The sequence below is a fragment of the Vombatus ursinus genome, unplaced genomic scaffold, assembly GCF_900497805.2.
Source record: "Vombatus ursinus unplaced genomic scaffold, bare-nosed wombat genome assembly UNPS02009205.1, whole genome shotgun sequence".
NCBI classification, from domain to species: Eukaryota; Metazoa; Chordata; class Mammalia; order Diprotodontia; family Vombatidae; genus Vombatus; species Vombatus ursinus.
In genome coordinates this window covers 2,468,587-2,472,953 of record NW_020948983.1, presented here as the reverse complement: position 1 = coordinate 2,472,953, position 4,367 = coordinate 2,468,587, and positions in this window count along the sequence as shown.

Sequence of the window (4,367 nt, the reverse complement as noted above, 5' to 3'; positions counted from 1 at the left end):
TCATAGTCTTTAGACAAACATGGGCATTATGATAATTTCTGGATATAATAAATAACGATTAGTTGGTCTATTTTATTATATTAGTTTGTATATATTAAATGATATAAAATCTATATTAACCAGTAAAGATAAAGTTGGCTTAAAATCTCTCAGGCACCAATTGACAATAAATAAATAAAATAAATGCAGCCTCCTTTTTTGGTTCAGTCTTGTGATTTCAGTAGCGTAGGGAAATCCTGGGATGAAAATTCCCCCACAATTTGTCAGCGACTTAGAGCCTTAGAGAATGGATTGACGTACATGGGAGTTAAATGACTTGCCCATTCTCACAGCTAGTATATGTCAGGGGTAGAGCTTGAATGGACTCCAAGGCCAGCCCACTAGCCATCAATCTATCAATCAATCAGTCAGTCAACATTTCTTAAGCACTACTATGTGCCAGGCACTGTGCTAAACATTGGTTCACCACACTCTGATAACTCTCAGGACACATAAATACTCAACTCAAATACCCAAATGAATCTGCCATCTCATACATTTAGATGTTCCCTCCAACAATGCATATTTCAACATATTCATGTACACCCTACAGTGTACTTCCTGTCCATGTCTTCTCATAAGTTTGTCCATGGGGTTCACTTGATTTTCTAGAAACCTTTCTCAATATCTCCTGACATCTAGATGGTACTAGTGCATCACTGCACTTATCCGGCCGTCATCCCTTCATTCTCACCACATGACCAGTCAGCCCATCTTCTTTTCCTGTCATATACTTCCCCAATGTCATCTTGTCCTCTTGTTTTCCTTCAGATTTCCTTATTGAGTAAATGTTGAAACTGGATTATACCCACCACATGCCTCTCTAAAGCCCCTCTGTATGATGTTTAGTTTCTTTTTTGACAAATTTTCATTGATGTCTTTTGTTTTTTTTTAAGTCATGGTTTTCCCCAGTATCCCTGCCCCTCTTATTCTCAAGGAGATAGCATATGTAACAAGTAGCATTGAAAAAGAAAAAAAGAGAAAAAATTCAGCATAACTGATGAATATATTGAAAAATCTGAGAACGTGCAATGTGTAACACCTATAGATTTCCCACCTCCATGAAGGAGTTGGTTGGGGATGTCTCATATCTCTTCACTGGAGTCAGGCTTGATCTGTATCATTTTCTGACATTTGGTTCTGATTTTTTGGTTTGTAGCTATTCTTTCCATTTTTATTGTTGTAATCATTATGATATTGTTTTCTTAGCTTTGCTTACTTGGCTCTGCAGTGATTCATATAGATCTTTCCATGCTTCTCTGTATTCATCACATTTGTTACATATTCACATTCATTACACATTCATTAGTTCTTACAATACAGTAATATTTAAATTGCATTCATGTGTTACAATTTCTTTAGCCATTCCCCAATGATAGGCATCTGTTTTGTTTCCAATTCTTTTCTATCACAAAAAGACACCCCTGAAACAACTAAAGAACAATAACAACCCTCCTGCTAAGTTAGGTCAATAAGCATTTGTTAACCTCTTATGATGTGCTAAGCTTTGGGAATACAAATGTAAGCAGAAAGAAAAACAGTTCCTGCCCTCAAAGAGCTTGCATTCTAATATAAAAATGGTCTAGTTCTTTAAAAAGAAGAGAGAAAGAATGTGTGTCCATCTCTTTGTATATGTGTGTAACAGGGGTCTGGCACAGTGTAGACTCAATAAACAGAAAATCAATAAGCAGAAAATGTCTACACAGGATCTAATTCTCATCTTCCTAGGGCCTTTCACATAGGAGATGCCATCTTAGCAAACTGATGGTGTCTGCACGTGCACAGACCCTATTTCTTACACATGGGTTTATATGAACACTCCTCTGCCTACTTGCACACTGATATCTCCCTTAGGGAGGCAGACTAACCTGAGATGATCTAACCTCATAGCTGGCTTCGCTGGGCAGGACAGCTTAGGGTTCTCAGGTTTCTTCTCCCCTGTACTTTTACACCGTACTAGCCAGCTCTGCCTTTCCCTGCAGTTCTGCCTTGACCTTTTGAACCCACAACAATAGATTCCTCTTTTGCATCAATCAACAAGCATTCCTTAAGTTCCTACTATGTGCCAGGAGGCGGCTACATGGCTCTGTGGATAGAGAGCTGGGCCTAGAGTCAGGAAGATCTGCGTTCAAATATGGCCTCAGACATTTGCTAGCCTTGTGACCCAGGGCAAGGCATCTAACTTCTCTTTGCCTTAATCCACTGCAAAAGGGAAGAGCAAACCACTCCAGTATCTTTGCCGAGGAAATTCCATGGACAGCATTGTCATGCTATGGTCCATGGGGTCATGAAGAGTCAGACATGACTAACATAGAGTCATGTCTCTAGAGATTGAGGGGACCTTAGAAATCATCTCATTCAACCCCTTTATTTTACTGAGGAAACTGAGGCCTACAGTGTCTAAACAACTCACCCAAATTGCCCAGGTAGCATGTGGCAGAGAAGAAACCGTGGTCCTGCAGCATTTGACTCCAAGGCCTCAGTACTCCAAGTCCACTGCTAGGAAATTCTCTCCATATTCCTTCACATCTGACCAGTTATGACTGTGCCAGTTATTTTCCTGGGGCACCATCATAAAGCAAGTCTCCCTGACTCTATTCCCCCGCCCCCCCCCCTTTTTTTGTTGCTCCTGGAGGTCTCCTCAGCCCTAGTATTCTCCTGGCTTTATAACACGGACACCTGTCCCATCATGCTGCAGACCTTCCAGGTCCCTGGGCAAACCCCATCACGGCCCCCAGAGATGTTCTTAAGCTGCCTGTCACTGTTTGCATAGCAAACAGAGCTGTGGGTCTGGGATGCTTCCTCTTCACCTCCTAGCCCATTTCCAGCTATAGTGCCTTTCTGCAGACCATTTTTCTTTACATGCTTCTCTCTCCACTCCCAAACACACACCCCAGGATACAGCTCCTATGAGAGGCTATTTCTGGGCTTAGCATGAAGGAGGAGGCTCATAAATAAACAAAGACCACACACTGGTCCCATTCTTTTAGAGGTGACCCATCCCACAGGTGAGAGCTTTTGTTCTATTGCTATTCCCAGGAACTCTTCGGCCCCTTTAAGAGCTAAACTGTTAATCATGATGCCTCAGGCCTGGGTTTCAAGTGAGTGGAGAGTTGCTTACTTCCTGTCCTGAAGTGCTGTCCCATTTCTGTATTGTGGTAAACACTGGCTAAACCCCACCCCAGACAGATGCGTTTCTGGGCCAATCAACTAAATCCAGGTTAGTAAAAATAACTCCAGCCTCCTCTACCCCATTGGGAAACCCTGAGTGCAAGTCAATTAATGCTAGTAAAGTGCTTTTTGTCTCTAAACTTGAGGTTCCCCTTCCTACAGAATTATTCTTTTTATATCAACTCTCTGCAAAGAAGTTAATGAAAAAGTAGCAAGTCACGTGGCTGGTTCTACCCGCTGGATTAACTGGGACAGCCTCACAGCTGGTCCGATCCAGTTCAAAGAACCATTAGGTCTAGTTTTCTGAGAGCAAGTGTGCAAGCCAAGGGGTACGGGGGAAAGTGTCCTAGACTGCGAGGCAGGAGACCAGGCTCTGCAGCAAAATTTCTGTGTGACCTTGGGTGAATATCTTCCCTTCTTTGGGGCCCCAATTTCCTTCTCTGTACAGTAAAGGGGTTGGATTTGATCTTCTCCAAAGTTCCCTTCAAGTTTTTTAATATTCTATGAGAAGCAGATTGCTGCTTGGTCATGAGGGGGATTCTTCAAAGTTCTTTCAGGGAAAGAATGAAAGGGAGGAGAATTAGGGAGTGTGAGGGCTTAGCACAAGGAAGAGCCCCTCCCCTCACTCCCACCTGACATGCAATCACTATCAGACGCTGCCCCCCCCACCCCCTCCCCCCACCCGGGAAGCAGAGGGCCCCCCCCCCCCATCTTGTGTTCTGCACACACAGGTGGTACCACCTGCCACCAGGGCCTTGATTCTCCATCATCCTACAATCGATTTTGGCCCTGTAACAATTTGCTTAGGAAGGGGATGGAGTGCCTTGAGTGAAAGAAGGAAGAAAGGAGGGGGTGGTTCAGAGTGAAAGAATGGCCTTTGAAGTTTGTAACCATCTTATTTAAAACATCCTCAGTCATCCCCTATTTGGCTGATGTCAGGAGGGCCTATTACCAGACCGAGATCAAATGGAACAGAAAGAATCCCTTGTTGCTCACCAGGCTACAGTCATATATCAAGCACTTCGTGCAGACTCAATTCCTAACTTTCCCCCAAACAGATTGATATTTTCCTTTTCCACTTTCTGGGAAGGAGACACATCTGATTTTGTTTCAAGTGCAGTTTATGAGGCAGTTCCTAGATGAAACCAGCGCCCATT